The 18,389-nt window shown below is 39.7% G+C and overlaps 2 long non-coding RNA genes across 4 annotated transcripts in view; one reads left to right on the top strand and one right to left on the bottom strand.

The window, feature by feature from the left end:
- LOC148115134 (uncharacterized) overlaps positions 1 to 18,389 on the top strand; it is a 71,027-nt gene that overhangs the window by 51,584 nt on the left and 1,054 nt on the right. The window lies entirely within an intron of this gene.
- LOC117661378 (uncharacterized) overlaps positions 1 to 18,389 on the bottom strand; it is a 51,128-nt gene that overhangs the window by 8,769 nt on the left and 23,970 nt on the right. The window contains exons 3-7 of one of the 3 annotated variants that reach the window (XR_015732733.1): positions 15,615 to 15,721; positions 9,422 to 9,495; positions 6,710 to 6,908; positions 5,149 to 5,279; positions 1,198 to 1,982 (exon numbers count right to left, since the gene is read on the bottom strand). This is a non-coding gene — a long non-coding RNA (uncharacterized LOC117661378). Of the gene's footprint in view, positions 1 to 984; positions 1,983 to 5,148; positions 5,280 to 6,709; positions 6,909 to 9,421; positions 9,496 to 15,614; positions 15,722 to 18,389 lie in introns of those variants that run through there. The other 2 variants (XR_015732732.1, XR_015732734.1) reach the window with 2 other exon arrangements.

Below are 18,389 nucleotides of genomic sequence, written 5' to 3' on the forward strand. Positions count from 1 at the left end.
GCTACTTTATTGCTCATGTCTTTTACACAGAAATCTTCCCAGACTGGCAGTTTGCATCTGGACCAGACTAGATAAGATTCAACAGCATTCAAGGGGTGGGGGGTGGGGGTTGGGTGTCAGGCCTTTCTCTCTTGTGTCTAAGTAAGGATTCCAGACTAATTCCCTACTTGACTTCTCCCCCCTGGATCAGCCAGTCTCTCTCTGAAATACTAGTCCTGAATCTGAAGGTTCTAAAAAGTTTATTTTCTGAGTAAAGAACATAGAGCAAAGCACCTGTCAACTGGTGAACTGGATGGTATGGCATCCCTATATCCATCCCTTTATTATCTCCTTCTTGATCTGCCATCTAGCTCACTTTATATGAGAGGTCTCTAAACTTCTAAACAGGAAGGTGAGCACTTTTGAAATTCTGAGAACACACTACTGTACATTGCAGATACTTGCACAGATGGGCTGCTGACTGAGTTTGTCCATTCACAAAACAGCCTCAATATTAGGTATTTTTCCAGGGTAATTCACTGTGTGTGCAAAGTGCCTTGGCAGCCTAGAGATAAGTGCAAAGTTTGATCTGTCCTGCCCTATCTTGCATCCAATAGCAGGAAAACAACCAGCACTGCTCTCTGGAGTATTTATCAAGCACCTTGCTCTGAGAAGTGGCTGCAGCAGCCACCTGTTTCATGGTAACACGTAACCGTCAAGTTCATTGCATCCTTCTTTCAGAGTTCCCTAAAAGTGTGGCATATTTGCGTGGGATGAGACATATTTTCTTGCTACGATTTTTTTTCCAAATTTCTTCCCAATCTAGCTTTCCAATGACAAGTAAGCCTCTCCTGGGAACATAATTGCTTAGAAGCTCCAGGAAGCAACAGCTTTTGCAGGCAGTCAAGAACTTATCACAGGCATATCAGAGAAAGGCAGGATATGCCTGAATAGCTTGAAGTAGCAGAAGAATAAGGAATCAGCAAGGTGAGACAAACTGTTGGGTCAGTTTGGAACAGCTACCAGGTAGAATTTTTTAATACATTTGTCTAACAAATAGCAAAGGCGAAATGCCCTTCGATACTGAAAACAGATCTTTATTTGTAAGGCTATGGGAGGGCAATCTGTATTTGAAAGCATCTTCTAATTTCAAACTGGTTGAAAGGTAAAAAAATAAACAAGAGTTCGAAGTAGGAAAACATGAAACTTGGAAGTTACCTGTTCATGAGTTAGCAATTGGACAGTAAAATGAGTTGCATGCAGCTCCTTCGGTCATATCTTTCCTCGCTAGGGTGAAATACACTGCATGTTTATTTCAGTTGGATGACAAACCTTGATCTTTGCATGTAAATGAGCAGTTTTTAAACAAATCAATATGCCCATCTGCTCAGCTAGGTGGCCTCCACAAATGGTCTTGGCACATTGCCACAGAGGAAATAAATGGATTGTCAGCTTTGGAAGCCATATTAGACCGGAAGTTTCAATGCTGCCACCTCCTCATGTGTGGGAAAGTAGGAGGGGGGATTAAGGAGAGGGGTTGCTCGTAGACATAATAGCATTCTTCCTGTCAGTCAAGGTCAGGGCGATCCAGCATCTGGAGAAGGAGTGGTCAGGGGGCTGGGTCAAGATGGAACGGACATTGATTGGAGCATGTGATCGACTGGGAAGAAAGGGGATGGTTTGGGGGTTTTTGACTTACTGAGGGAAACCTGGGCTTTTCAGATTCTGGATTTCCCAGATGTGCCAATTTGCCTATTCTAGTAAAGAAAACTTTGGAAAATGCTTGCTTCTGCGTCTTTACTTGGAGTTGGGGTTTTTCTGGAACGCTGACATGGGTGCAGTTCTGAACTCTGCTCAAAGGAGACTTTACTTTCTAACCGTTTTCCTTCTCTTTTTCTCTTCTTCCTCCTCCTCCTCCTGTCAGTTTTTGACCCTTGGTGACTGCCTGGACTACAGTTTTTCTCAGCAACATTTTTCGGAAGCGGTTTCAGATTGTTTCCTTCCTAGGGCAGAAAGAGAGAGAGAGAGTGACTGTTCTGAAGTCATCCAGTTGGCTTTGTACAGGTAGTTAAAGCCACAACAGTTCGTTTAGTGACCATTCAAAGTTGCAACAGCACTGAAAAAAGTGACTTATTACCCTTTTTCACACTTATGACTGTTGCAGCATTCCCATGGTGATGTCAAAATTCAGATGCTTGGCAACTGGTTCATATTTATGGCAGTTAGAGTGTCCCAAGGTCATGTGATCACCTTTTGTGACCTTCTGTCAAGCAAAATCAATGGAGCAGCCAGATTCATTTAACAATCCTGTTGCTAACTTAACAACTGAATGATTCACTTAACAACTGTGGCAAGAAAGGCTGTAAAATGGGGCAAAACTCACTTAACAAATGACTCACTTAACAACAGAAATGTTGAGCTCAATTGTGGTCTTAAATCGAGGACTACCTGTACTTAAGATGGAATTAGAATTCACAGTCTTCTGGTTTCTAGCCCATTGCTTTAACCATTGCACCAAACGGGCTCTCTGTCGTGTTCTTGGAAGTAGATAATAGAATGACACTGCACTATTCAAGTGACGAATCTCCAAATAAATGGAATGTTCTAGTTCTTTTCCTTCCTTTTTGGCATATATAGCAATTGATGTACAGATAGTCCTCAATTTATAACCACAATTATGCCCAAAATTTCTGTTGCTAAATAAGAAAAATTTGTTAACGAGTTTTGCCCCATTTTATGACTTTTATTGCCCCATTTGTTAAGTGAATCACTGCAGTTGTTAAATTAACCTGGTTACCCCATTGACTTTGCTTGTCAGAAGGTCACAAAAGGAGATCACATGATCCCTGGCAACCATCATAAATGTAAGTCAGTTGTCAAGCATCCTAATGTAAGTCACGTGGCCATGGGCTTGTTGCAATGGTTGTAACTATGAAAAATGGTCATGAGTCACTTTTTTCAGTGCCGTTGTAACTTTGAACAGTCACCGAAGGAACTTTCGTAAGTCGAGGACAACCTGTATTTCAGTCATTGATCCAGAGTGCTGAGGGACCGAAAGGGATTCTGAAATGAGTTTTAAACATAAACCTCAACCTTTAAAAAGCGATGGGCAGTGAATATGTATTAGGCTGAAGAGAATTTCCCACAGCAATTCTACTGGAGCAGAAATTGCTGAGCTGAATCATTTCCTTTCTGTCTCTTGGTATCAGATACGGTCAGGAGGTTCAGCCTGTTTCCTAGCTACATGCAAAGCACACGGATATTTATTTATTTTTTTAATCAGTAAAAATCAACCCAGGCTGCAAAAACCAGGCCTCGCCAAAGGAAGTGGTGAATGATGACTGCATCAGTTTGTGGATTCCAATTACATCATGCCTAGAGCTATCCATGTCACAAAAAGCCAATGGACACCCAGTGCCAAATCGTTATGGTGGAGACATCTGACAGAAACCACCATCATGTCACAGATCATCCTACAAAATGTGTGCAGGTGGTCCTCGACTTATAGCACAATTGAGTCCAACATCTTGTAGAGACCCCAATCCATGTGTATGAGAAACCATTTAAAAGATACTGCGTGGAGTTAAGCACAAGCAGGTAGTCCCCAATTTACGACCACAATTGAGCCCAACCTTTTTGTTGCTAAGCAAGACATTTGTTAAGTGAGTTTTGCCCCAATTTACAACCTTTTTTGCCACCATTGTTAAGTGCATCATTGTAGGTGCTAAGTTAGTAACACGGATGTTAAATGTATCTGGCTTTGTCCATGGACTTTGCTTCTCAGAAGGTTGCAAAAGCGGATCACATCAGAGGTGGGTTTCAGCGGGTTCTGACCAGTTCTGGAGAACTGGTAGCAGAAATGTTGAGTAGTTCAGAGAACTGGTAGTAAAAATTCTGACTGGTCCCGACCCCATCTATTCTCTGCCTCCCAAGTCTCAGCTGATCAGGAGGAAATGGGGATTTTGCAGTATCCTTCCCCTGCCACACCCACCAAGCCACGCCCACCAAGCCGTGCCACACCCATCAAGCCACACCCCCAGAACCAGTAGTAAAAAATTTTGAAACCCGCCACTGGATCACATGACCCCAAGACATGGCAACTGTCATAAATATGAGTCAGTTGCCAAGCGTCTGAATTTTGATCATGGGACCATAGGGATGCTGCTACGGTCGTAAGTGTGAAAAACGGTCATAACTCACTTTTTTCAGTGTGGTTGTAACTTTGAACTGTCACTAAATGAATGGTTATAAATTGAGGATTACCTGTAATCATGCAATTATTACAAAATTGTATGACTTTCTTCATTTGTGCGATCATTCCCAATTTGCAAAAAATACAATAAAAAAGAGATTTGGGTAGCTCTAGTAGTCTTACCAGCCTTTTGAGGGTAGCAAGGCAATTATGTATTAATTGGAAGTTCCAAGATGAGATGAAGGTTAAAGGTATAATTGGATAAGAACAAGCAGGATTTGTTTGCCTCTGATCATAGCCTGTAAAGAAAGACTTCACCTTAAAGTCACTTGTGTACAATTGTGGCTCACAATTGTGTAAGTTGTAGTCCTCAATTTACAGCCACAATTGAGCCCAACATTTCTGTCGTTAAGTGAGACATTTGTTACTTGAGTTGTGCCCCATTTTACATCCTTTCTTGCCATAGTTGTTAAGTGAATCACTCAGCTGTTAAATTAGGAATCTGGTTGTTAAGTGGATCTGGGCTCAATCTGTATCCCAAGATCACATGACCTTGGGACACAGCAATGGTCGTAAGTATGAATCAGCTGCCAAGCATCTGAATTTTGATCACATGACCATGGGGATGCTACAAAGGTCGTAACTATGAAAATTGGTCGTAAACCCTCTTTTTCAGTGCTGTTGCAACTTTGAACGGGCACTAAATGAACTGTTGTAAATCGAGGACTATCTGTAAAGATGTGATGTAATGATAATGCTTGCTCCCCATTGCAGATCCTCACGTACCAGGGAGTGCAGGTGGGTCTGTGAATTGGTCTCTGTGACCAATTAATACAGGGGAAAAAAGAGGTGATTCTTTAATTGCCAGGACATGGCTGCCTTTTTTCATCACTATTCCCTCAGGTGGTCCTGATATATGGACAGACAGATTGCAACATCATAGACCTAAGGTTGGTGACAAGGTTTTTCCCACTCACCTACAGTGTAATTGTTGATCTCTTGGCATATATCTAGCTTCAAATTACTTTTCTTGCCTTTTGAAGGTTGTTTCTTTTCAGAAAAACAACTAGGTTTCAAGGTAGTTCTTTGGAAGGACTCTGCAGTAAATCTGAAAATGTATAAAAAAATTTGATAGAGCTTAAAAAATTCACAGCACCGTTTCACAGGACATAACTCTGCATAACATGTTATGCTACTGTACTTTTTAATTCAGTGCGAAAATTCTGAAATCATTAGTATGATTTATTTGACTCTTTTCCCCAGAAGGATTAATGATTAATCTCCCATCCAAATTACATGGAATAAACACCTTATTTCATTAATTTGATGTCTAGATCATTCCAAATCAGTGGGCAATTTTTTTTTCAGTACAATTAATTTGCAATTAATTAATTGCAGATAGGTGTGAAAAATGTTTGCAAACATTTGACTAAGATGCTTCCCCAACCCCCAAGATTGACCCAGAATTGTATGAAAGAAGAGTTTAGAAATCTGATGCCAGCTAATTAAAAAACAAATGCAGTGTGAATTAAGAAGTTAACCTCTATCTAATTTCATTAATTCTTCTAGAATTCTTTTCCGAGTAGAGACATTGGGAGGTTGCAGAAATTGGCTAGATTACAGTGTTTCTCAACCTTGGCACCAGAAGATGTGGGGACTTCAACTCCCAGAATTCCACGGCCAGCTGTGCTGGCTTGGGAAATCTGGGAGTTGAAGTCCACTCATCTTCCAATGGCCAAGGTTGAGAATCAGTCGGCTAGAAGGTTTTCTGTGATCAGCAACCCAAATGGTGCTCTATATCAGGGGTCACCAACCTTTCGGACCTCAGGGACCACTAAAGTCATAATTTTAAATGCCACAGACCACTAATATGATCTGCCTAATGACCGGCTGGGTGGGAGTGGCTAGGTGGTCATGTGATTGGGTGGGCATGGACAACTCAATGTCACTCACATGGAGGGGTGCCTCACCGGCCTGTACTCGACCCTCCTCTCCCAGCCACTCCTATCCTCCCCACACGGGCTCCTTAGGGCCCCAACAGGAAGCAGTTGTTGGAGCTAAGCAGCCACCACGAGAAAGAGTTGGCAAAAGAGGTCAGTTCAAATTGGATCTGACCAAGAAGGAGGCTCAGCAGAAACACTTCACTGAGGACTATGAGCATAGACTTTCCAAGCAGAGGGAATACCTGGAAACTCAACGGGCAGAGATGGTCAGCCAGTTCCAGGCCATGATGCAATCCCACTGGAACAAGGCCCTCCAACTCTTTGCCACCAGCAGCACTTCCCTCCAGCCTTTGCCCAAAGCCCCACACCAGGAGGCTGAAGCAGACCCCAAGTCAGAATTTCTTCCCTCCTCCGATCTACATAAGAAGACCCCGAAGGGGGAGACTCTCTGCAGCAACACAAACGTTCATTGCATGTATCCAGCCCAGGGGCCGTAGTTTGAGGACCCCTGATTTAGTGCAATATAAAAAATGCAAATAATTTTTCTGCGGACCACCAAAATTTTCTCGTGGACCACCAATGATCTACGGATTACCAGTTGGTGACTGCTGCTCTGTATGATAGTCACTTCTTCTAGACTTCAGTCCACTTCCCCTTGTAGCATAAAGATGACATCTGTCTTTTAGCCTATTAGAAAATGCCACCTCCAGGCTATGTCCAGAAGTGGATGCAGCTTGTAGAATTGGGCTAGCCAGGTTTTCGCATTACTTGTGAATGTGAGACTCTGGGTTGGTCTGTCCAGAAAAAAAATCAAACAACAAAGCCATCACTGGAAATTATCTATCTCTCTTGTATCTTAATTTTCTGTCTGTTCTCCATTTCTTTCTGGAGAAAAATGTTCAACAATGCAATTATGCTTAGAATACAAATGTGCTTAGGTTTTGTTTTGTTTTTTTACTAGCGCCAATATTTTTGTTTTTCTTGCTCACTAGGGAAAGAGATGATACAACTACTACTAACATAATTACTGACGTATTTGCCTCCCCCCCAAAAGAAAAAAGAATCACCCTTCCAGTATAACATTTATTTATTTATTAAATTTATATGCTGATCATCTCACTATTAAATGATGCTTGGGTATAATTATTTTCCCCAATTATACTTATTAAAAAAATAAATTTAAGAAAAGAAAGTCATTCATGGGCACCAATGAATTTTCAGGCCTAGGCCTCCTGCCATATTCATATAATGTTTTCTTACAGTTTAAGCATTTGAAGTTAGCTCAGTTTTCAAAGCAACTATTTTTGTTGATGTGACAGTCTGAACTACTAAAATGGACAGTCTTACTAAAACACATGAAACTCACCCAATAACCCTGTCGAATATTATTTAATTTAGTGCTAGTAGGTTTGGGCTACAAAACCTGGATGACAGTTAGATGGCAGCAAAGAATAAATGCTCTGTACTTCTTTGCTGCCACCTAGTGGTCATCTGGAATTTCCAGCGAAATCTGAAAGCCCCATCTAACTAAGGTTGTGAAACTGCCAGATCAGATATATTTAAGAGATTACATCCTAATATGTGAAGATTTTTACATCTCATTGTATTTTCACAGATGATGTTAATAGGATGGCCTTGGGGACGAAGGGAAGATGCTGCTGAGGAAATGATCAGATAAGAGATGCAGGAATTCCCAATTGCTTAGCAGTCAGAAATAGAAACTTATGAAAGACTAATGGATTAGGTATTTAAAAATGGTGGCGGAAAGTTTATCCTTTCAGACTTGCAAGATTCTGTTAATGCAGCTTTACAATAAAGTGTAATTAGCTCACCTACTCCTGTTTCCTATGTGGTTTAACTGGGAAGGCTGATAGATTGGTTTTACTCAGAGGTGGTATTCAGCAGGTACTGAGCAGTTCTGGAGAACCGGTAGCGGAAATTTTGAGTAGTTCGGAGAACTGGTAAATATCACCTCTGACTGGCTCCACCCCCATCTATTCTCTGCCTCCCGAGTCCCAGCTGATCAGGAGGGAATTACGATTTTACAGTATCCTTCCCCTGCCACGCCCACCAAGCCACGCCCACAGAACCGGTAGTAAAAAAAATTGAATCCCACCACTGGTTTTACCCCTCCCTTTTATTTGATTCTCTGATTATTGTAATCCATCAGACAAGATCTCGGCCTTGAATAAACATTCTCCCGTCATGTTCTGGAAGATGGCTGAATAATACTGGGAAGAAGTTGGATGGTGGTGCAGTTTGCAGCAAAGGTATTTGGGAAAGATCCATGCATGGATGTCACAGGTTTTATTAAACCTTACTAGTTCTTAATGTCTACCTTATTGCAAAACTGCCAAACATTAGGTGGGGAATATGGGGAGATATGTAAGAAAGAAATACCAGCAACCTATTGAAAGATGCCCTGGGAAAATCTATGGTTTGTATATGATACTTTGCTCTGTCTTAGGATGCCCTGGAAATTTGTATTTATGGTATCCTAAATTCAGACCTTCAACGAATCAAGATTTCACATAGGGATTAAAACACAATGCTAGCAAATTGCAATTTGGGGCATTTGTTGAATATTCAAAAAAGTGTGCTGAGAGACAATAAACAGGCTGGAACAATCTCTTTTGTTTTGTTTTCTTTTTTTGAGATAAGCCTGAATCTGTTGAACAAAAGCTCACTCTTGTGTATGATTTGATCAATGAAACATGGATTCATTAGTGTGAAACATTTATATAAAATCTCCTTGTGCTAAGTTGCTTTTGGGTGGATGTTAATATTATTAACCCCTTCTAGCATGGGATGACAATTGCTTTCTCAAGAGCTCAATATCCCCACCTGCTGGCAGGTTTACACAAGCTATAGGCAGCCAATCAAGGACTCTGGGAGAAGAAAATACCAATGTGTTAATTGATTGAAAATATTTTATAACTTAAATCAGGTAAATTTTCATGGTATTGCAAAACATGTGAAATGGCAGTCTAAAAAGACAAATACTTTGACCACCATACAAAAGACAATGATAAAACCCACCGCACCATGGATGGTATAATGTTTAAATTGCTAAGGTAATTGTCCTAATCAAGTAGTTAAAACTGATAAAGTAGAGGCAAGGGAGGCTATCTTAAAAAAACCAATACTAGATCACAATGATATAAGTGAAAGATGAGTTTTATGTCGCATGGTTCTGAAGCAGATGGCAATTGAAGCATGAGTTGAAAAGAAGAGCTTAAAACATGGGCATGTTTGAATGGAAAACAAGTTGTTTTTCAATACTGGGCCAGGGGTGGGTTCTACTTACCTTTACTACCAGTTCGCTGGGAGACTGTGAGTTCTAGTCCCTCCTTAGGTACAAAATCAGTCACTCTCTCAGCCCTAAGAAACAGAGAGTGGCAAATCACATCCAAAGAACCTTGTCTAGAAAACTGCAGGAATAGTCCAGGGAGTCGCCAGGAATCAATATTGATTTGAAGGTGCGCACATGTGCTCACACACACACACACACACACACACACACACACACACTCACACTCACACTCACACAGAGTCTTATGTCCCTTTAAAATTTGCTTCTGAATTGTACGGCTTGCCATGACAAAAGAGAGAAAAAATTAGATAGATGGAAGGTAAATTTAGTAGTAGTATTTAGAAATGGAATTATGCTTAAATAATCCAAACTTTATTTTTTATCTTCATCCTATCCATGTTTTATCCTTGCCTTGTCAAATTTTTCAGTGTGACCCTAGTCTTTCCCTGAAAGGCAATATGTGATTCTTAACCTTAAAAAGAACCTCTGACGTTAGTTCATATGTAACTTAATAATGGAATGGAATGGAAGAGGAAGTAAGCAAGCAACAGAGGAATTCTACAATAAGAGTTATCCAAAGAGGTTTAATTAACAGTTCTCAGCATGAAAGAGAGAAAGAAGAGGAAAGAAAAGGAAAGAAAGAAAGAAAGAAAGAAAGAAAGAAAGAAAAAAGAAAATGCCATTCAATCCGATGTTTCTTGTATTCTGTAAAATATTTTGAGTTGGAAATAGGAACTACAGTCCCACACATATTGATATGGAAATAAACCCACTAAACACAGTGAGGTTTATTACTAACTAAACATGCATCAGATTACTCCAATGCAAGAAGATTGAAAAAAGGAAGGTGCATAATTTCACTCTAATTATTGTGATCAGAGTGCCAGTTTGTTATAACGGTGAATTAAATTGGGATTTCTGGTACTGCCTTGGGCACAAAGCCAGCTGGATGACTTGGACCAGTCACTTTCTCAGATCTAGCAATGGCAAACTACCTCCAAAGAAAACTGCACGGACTTGTTCAGACAGTTGCTAGGAGTCAACACTAATTCAAAGGCACAAAAACAAAACGTACAAATCAGATTGGATGGAAGGAAGTTTCATAGTTCTGGGCTAGTTACTGTAAAAGTTCCAATATCTTCATTATATTTCATTTCTTCATTAGTCACACATTTATTATAACCCATTGTTCAAGTTAGAACAGTTTATTAGCCACAAGCAGCTTATATATCTGGAATCTTTTGTTATTAAAAAGGTAACAACCCTTGTGGGGGGAATCACACCAGCCAACCTCACCAAATTACCTTATTAGACTTTCAAATAATTATAGTTTCCATAGCCACCAAACTGACCTTCGTTTAATTGGCTGGAATTCTCTGGGGCGAAAGAAGGGCTCTCCAATTTTCTTTCTGAATAATAAATCTATCTTTTGAAGTTGACCATCATGCTGGCTATCAAGTTTCTAAAATCACAGCCATCAATGGTACATTAAGGAAAGCAATCATGAAATTTAGTAGGGAATAATCAAATCGGGGCATGATTTCCAGTCTGACTCTCCAATGTCCTCCCCAAATTTTAGAAGTGAAACAAAGTTAGATTTACCCTTTATGTGATGCCAGTTAATTAATTACTGTTAATTAATTACTGTGATTAATTATTTCTCACTTAAATGATGTCTGATGGCTTAAATAATGGTTGATGTACTGGTGTTTCCTGGATTTTGTTTCCAATGCAACTCCCTTCTACACTGGAATGTCTTCATTTTAATGTTATGGCCAAATATGAGGAATTATGACACAGAAGCTTTTCAAATACCATAGGTCTGCTGGAGTACAGAATATGTAGAGTATATTCCTTAATCCACTTAGCTGTGTCTTCCTCATTTTGGGGAAACCCCGCAGGCCCTAGAGGGGATAGAGGGTTTAGCAAAATACTTCTATGATATTCTAGAATCTTCCATTAAATTGTAAAAATCTCAGGGTAGCAGAAATTCTGCAACCTACTTTAGATTGTGGTAAACTTCCACTGACAAGCTTATAACTGCAGATTAATTTTCTACTTCTGAGAGCCAACTCCTTTTTTAAATATGTCTTTTAGATATTTGAGGCCTGGATAGGGACAGTCAATTCTTATATGCAAGATACAGTGGCCTATCCAAAAGAAGGTAAAAAGCAATAAAAATCAGAATTCACCCAAAGGGAACAGAAGGCTTGAATCAATAATTCTGTGAACTATAGAATGCTTAGTGATCCCTTCAATGTTTCAAAGTAGCAATTTCTTTGAATATCAGTGACAAATACTGTATTACGGAAGCTATTATTCTGATTAATTGTTCTATGGGATGTAAAACGGCCTGCATCCCTTTGAATAGTTACTGATTTACTTTTCTAGAGATTTCTCTTTCTTACTTACTTTAACTATTCTCCTAAAATTCCTGATCTAGTGTAGGTGTCCTGACATTTCAGCTATACCTGGATTAGCACTGGATTAGGTCGTGAAATAGGGTGAGCCCGTACTGAGTATATTTTGTATTGCAGATGGAAATTGTTTTGTTCAGGCATGTGTGGTTTCTCCTGATTATTCTTTTCTTATTATTTAATAATGTAAACTGCCCAGAGTTTTTCTGAAAAATCAGAAAATCAGTCAGTCAGACAGACAGACAGACAGATAATAGATAGATAGATAGATAGATAGATAGATAGATAGATAGATAGATAGATTAGACAGACAGATCTATCTGTCTAACTGTAGAATAAATAGATATAGAACAATGGAGTTTCTCTCATTTATGCTAAGTAGTAGTCAGTGTATTTCAGCCTTCATTTGCATACAGTAATTATTTTGTCCTTTTCTATCTAAATTTCAAGATCTGTAAAGCAGAGTAAAGTAGGGAGTGAATTTTTGTCAGGTGCTAATTAACTCAGCTGGGGTCCAATTTTGCATTTGTTACAATCAATGGGAATTTCTTCAGGGATGTGCCAGCTCCTACTGTGGTTATCAATGAAAGAAACAGCTTTCTTCAGACTAGTTAGGCACACTGTCTAAGAGCTTTGGAAATCTATTTTTGATGTCTTCTAATAATTTCAAATATCAATCAGTAACACAGTACAAATGGATTTCAGATAGAATAATATCTGGCAAATGAGGGGAAATTAATTTTGTCTTTATTTGAGATGCTAGGGATGTTAGCAAAATATAACTAAAGAAACGTATAGATATACTTATGCATAAAATGGGAAATCTTGCAAACTGTATAGTGCAGTGATGGCTAACCTTTTTGCCGTCATGTGCCAAAAGCGGGGGTAGTGGGGGGAGATTGCGCGCGCGCGTGCCCACACCCATAATTCAATGTGCCCCGTCCCCCCATGCATGCGTGTGTGACCCCCCTACTTCCCCACCCTTTTGGCATGCGATGGCCCGGTGGGCCCGGTAGGCCTATTTTTTTGCCCTCTCCAGGCTCCAGAGCCTTTCTAGGAACCTGGGGAGGGCGAAAACAGCCTTCCCCACTCCCCCAGAGGCCCTCCGGAGGCCCGGAAACAGCCCATTTCCTGACTTCTGATGGGTCCGGAAGGCCTGAAAATCAGTTGGCCAGCACGCACATGCGTGCTGGACTGAGGTAAGGCAACGCTCGCTTGCCTACAGATATGGCTCCTTGTGCCACCTGTGGCACTCTTGCCATAGGTTCGCCATCACTGGTATAGTGTATTATTATAGTATAGTGTACTTAGTACAGTGTACTTTTCTTAGCACACTATACTAGCATACTAAGTATAGTGTATTTTTATAGTGCATTTAGTATAGTGTACTTTTCTACTTAGTATAGTATAGTGTACTTTTCTACTCTGGAAACCACATGTTTAAGAAAGTGGTATTTATGGGGTATGTCTATATGTGTTTATGTATTTGGAGGTGTGAAATACGGCAAAATCAGAAGGAACTCCCCAAAAAACATAAAAGAGAAATGGAAGAAACAGTGACACAAAAAACAGAGAAATCCCACCCTGCTCTTAGCTGCTACATATCTCACAGCCATAAACATTCTGACATCCCCTTTCTATACAAAAGGGAAAGAATTAAAAACAAAAATGCGTGGGCAGTTTCTTTGCATGGTGCCCTTGCCGAACAAATAATTTATAATTTCACCCTTGCTTGTTGGTTTGTTCTGGACCACAAGGAGCTACAAAGCTAGAATTATCTTTACAGAACAGAAAGCTTTGGAAGAAGAGCAGCCCTGCAGTTGCCTCCAAAGGGGAAACAGAACTGCAAAAATTGTGAAAAAATCAAAATCAAAAACCAAAGTCCAGCTTTGAGCAATTTCAGCTACAGTGTATTAGCTTATCTTTGTAACACAAGAGATGTGGGAAGTTTTATCCTGCCTATTCCAATCTAGTATATTAAATTCATGGCCTCATAGTAAAGCCTCCGTTTTGTGCTGCTGATGCAGATTCAAGTTGGACCAAACTGGCAGGAAAGTGGTTGCCATGAAAAACTAGAATAAAATCACAATGTGGACATTGTATATCATAAGAAGGAATGTGCAAAGGTGCTTTTTTCAAGAGGCAACTGGACTTTCTTGTTTTTCTTTGAAGATGTTTTGTTTCTTATCCAAGAAACTTATTCAACTCTGACTGGATGATGGGGAAGAGAAGGATATATATTCCTTGCAGATAGCTGGTCATTTGAGTTCTTTTAGAGAGTCATTGAGGCCACATGGAGGACAAAGATAAACCTCCAAGTGGCCTTAATGACTCTCTAAAGAATATAAATGACCATCTATCTACAAGGAATATAAATCCTTCCATTCTCTACTCTCCTGTCAGAGCTGAAGAAGCTTCTTGGATAAGAAGCAAAATGTCTTCAAAGAAAAACCAGAAAGTCCAGTTGCCTCTTGAAAAACCGTAATTATATTTCTTTTGGGACAACCATGACCTGGATGACTGAGAATCTCCATAGACATAAGAAGGAATGTGTAGTGTATTGAGCCTGCTCAGTAGGGGAGGCCCCGTGTTGTTATGTTCCGTAATGTTTCTGTAAGATGATTCACGGTTCATGGTCTGACAAGCTGGTATATAAAGGGCTGTCAGGCAGAAGTTCGCGCGTTCTGTTCTGAGGCAGCTCCGGTTGCCAGCTGTAACTTGTTATGATTAAATGTGTTACCTCAGACCACGAGTGATCCAGTATTCATGAATTTAGCCAGTATTTGCCAGAATGACCTTCAGAAGGTCAACAACTTTCTGGGTTACAGTTGGCCTGGTGTAGGAATCTCTTCTCCGATGGGGTCACTAAGCCCTGTTTCTCCATAGCTGATTCTGCTTTAGCTGTTGGAGACAGCCAAACCTCACCAAGTATTGTCTGTCTTCAGTTTGGGTGTTCAGTCAGGGTTAGGTGGCTAACATGAGCTTTGCGCTCTGGCTATGAATGAGAATATGAATCCTGTGGCAATCTTCTATAAGGTCCATATCTCAACAGTAAGCAGAGTCTAAACTTCAGGTTTAAATACTGCCACCACTGGTCTTCCTCTGTTAAATAGTTGCCCTGGAAGACATATACATAACAAACTACCGTAATTATATTTCTTCAAGGAGGACCTATGTATAGACAAAACCATGTCTCTTGGACTACCTGTCCATAGGAAATCTTGTAGAGCAGGGGTGTCAAACTCGATTTCATTGAGGGCCACATCAGCGTTGTGTTTGACCTTGGGGTTGCCTGGGGGCGTGGCCAGAGTGGGCGTGGCCAGCTCAACATTACTTGTGTTGGGGGTACCTGTCGTGGCCCAAGCGCTCTGCCTGCGAAAATGGGCTCCCAAACTCCGTTTTCCTCTGCCAGTGAAAATGGAGCTCAGGAAGCCCACACGCAGCCCTTGTGAGCTCTGTTTTCACTGGCAGAGGCATTGCGGGCCAGTCCTTGGCTGTTTCCAGGATGGCCTCATGGGCCAGATCCAAGCACCCCATGGGCCGGCTCCGGCCCCTGGGCCTTGAGTTTGATATCCCTTGTAGAGCAATAGATTGTTGGGCAGGAAACAAGTCTCCTCTCCCACCTTTCCATCTCACTTTTAATTCCTGGCTCCTCTTAACCCCTTTAGCTTCTCTCACTAGTTTTTCCAGCCTTTCTGCTTTCTCCCAACTTATCACTCTCCCAGAAAATTATCCTAAATTACTTTCTATTCAGGCAGGGTTATTCTCACCCTTGTTGTTGACAGTGGGATAAAAGCTCATCAACAGGACTTTGAGGAAGAGCTCAGAGAGGTTCGCTGTTTTCATCTCTACACAGGATCAGCAGCCTCTACCGATTCTGGGAATAGAATGATGAAAGATGAAAGGGTTGAGGTATTGTGATGCAAGGCTTTTCCCTTTGTACGCAAGTTGTGAAATTGCACATACATAGAACAGAAGTAGTGTTTGTCGTGCAATACCTGCTTTCATCATTAGGACAAAACCAGCAAATTCTGCAAATGCCACTAGCCAGAATGCTTTTGTGGATATGCTCTTGATGTCCCTAATAACTGGCAATGATAGGAAAATTGGTCCAAGGATCTTAAATGACATCATCCTAGGCATCTGTTTTAAACCCATTAACAAACTTTGGAAAAATAGCACTGAAGGAAAAAAGAATTGAGAATAACTTACTTTCGTTTGAAGTTCTGTGAAACAAAGAGAAAAATAAAGTTCTCAACACTTTTCACTCATTTAAAAGTATTGGCAACATATTGTGAGTATACTAAATGAGTAAAAACTTGGAAACATCATTCTTTTTTTTATATTTTCACATAACTTTTATTAAAGTTTAAAATATTAAAATACAAATACATCTGTAATGAAAATACATCCATTATAATTGTACAATTCAACGTCGTTCTGACAGTACACAAATCTTAACTCAATTCATATATTCCCAGATTTTCCTACTTGATCAAGTATGTATAAATACAATTTATGTCTTATTTGATCTATATATTTCCTATTTTTCTTTTCTATCCATTGATACCAGTTTTCCCAAGTTGAGTAATATTCTTTTACATCTCATTGTGCTCTATGGTTCTGTTAAGATAGGTAATAGACAGAGGATTTATGCAAGTAGATTGTAAAAGCTTGACCACAGAACAATTGGAAGATCAAATCTGCTGATTTTGCATGTTTAAAGGACTCATTTTCATGTTTTAACTTTTAGCTACCTTTTTTCACGAGCGTTCAATTCACTGATTAGTCAGGCCTGATATAAATGAGATTTCAACTTCTAGCAATTAATCCCCTCATATTTAAAAGTGCCCAGAGACCTTTTTGCAAAAAAAAAAAAAAAAATTAATACATTTTAGAAGCAACTATCTTTATGATATACTAATTGTTTTCTTTGGAAATCAAGTGGTGTGAACACATTTCTGTTCCTGGATTAGATTTCAATTTCAGCTGAATTTAATTTAATGTTAACTATAGTTAACTGTAAATTGCATATTCTTACTCTGATCCCACCCAGGATGCCACACAAAAGCAAAATGTGCCTCCCCAGAAGTTGTGCACCTGTGGATATAATATTAATATTTTAAAGAAGAATTTTCCTTATGCTAAATAGGATTAATTTACTTTTAATAATGTTGGCCAGATGCCATTAGCAATGCAGAACTGTGATCTGGCACATGATCCCTAAGGAGCTGTGGTTACTCAAGGAATGAAAGAGAGGAAAATTTGATGGTGAAACTGCTCCAGTGAAAGTGTTTGAGGGGAAAAGGCTTTTAAAAAGTCATCAAAAGGGGCAAACTTGGCTCTGGAATTTACTTGGCTCCAAAATGCAATTGGAAAATGTTTGATCCATTTTAATCGGTAGAGAAAAAAGGCTTCCATGTTAATGCAGAATGCACACATTCCACAAAGAACACTTGAGCAACATTTAAATTCTCCAGCTGTTGGAGGTTATTGTCTTTAGAACTTTGTGTGGCCTTTTCTTCATAGATCATTGGTTCAACCAGGGGTGAAATCCAGCAGGTTCTGACAGGTTCTGGAGAACTGGTAGCGGAAATTTTGAGCAGTTCGGAGAACCGGCAAATACCACCTCTGGCTGGCCCCAGAGTGGGGAGGGAATGGAGATTTTGCAGTATCCTTCCCCTGCCACGCCTGCCAAGCCACACCTACCAAGCCATACCATGCCCACTAAGCAACGCCCACAGAACCGGTAGTAAAAAAATTTGGATTTCACCACTGGGTTCAACCCAACCTCAGAGTGATTTTCCCACTGAAATCAGCACTTTTTTTAAAATCCTAAAAATGCAGGTGATGTAGAATGTTGCAATACTTTAATAAATAGGATGTAAGTATATATAACAATTTTGTTTACAAGAATGCTCAATAAGGTTATACAAGAATAAGAGAACAATTAGGAAGATCAAATTTAAAAGTAAAGATAATTGTCAATGCAGAAAGTTGTAAAATATTATATATTGTTGTTATTCATGTTTTGTATTTTACCGTTTGGTGTATGTGTATGTTTTCCTTTTTTTTTCTTTTCCTTTTTTCCTTTTTTGTCTTTTTCTATTATGTTTTTGGTTTTAAAAATGTAAAATATTCAATAAAAAAAATTTTTTTTATTGAGCAGTATATGTCCCACCATATACAAAAAAACAAAAAAACAACAACAAATCAGTTTCCTTATTGCCATAACTCAAACTTTAGTGCTTGATTACAGAGATGGAAAGCCTTAGTACTCCTGATTTTTCTGAAGTACAAGTCCCAGCAACCATTGCCACCTGTGCTAGGCGTGCTGGGATCTATAGTTCAGCAATTTCTGGAGAGCTAAAGTTCTCCTTCCCTGAAGTTACTGAAAGTTCTACAATGATCTGCCCATTCCTTCTTTAACCCAAAAGTCTCCTTTTAATAGAAAACATTGTTTTCTGTTGTTTCTGCCCAGTTTGTTAGTCCGCCATGTCTTCACTTTTGTTCCTTATTTTTCATGTTTTTCATGTTTTAAGTCA

The sequence above is a fragment of the Pantherophis guttatus genome, chromosome 2 (assembly GCF_059756535.1).
Source record: "Pantherophis guttatus breed Tessera chromosome 2, ASM5975653v1, whole genome shotgun sequence".
NCBI lineage: Eukaryota > Metazoa > Chordata > Lepidosauria > Squamata > Colubridae > Pantherophis > Pantherophis guttatus.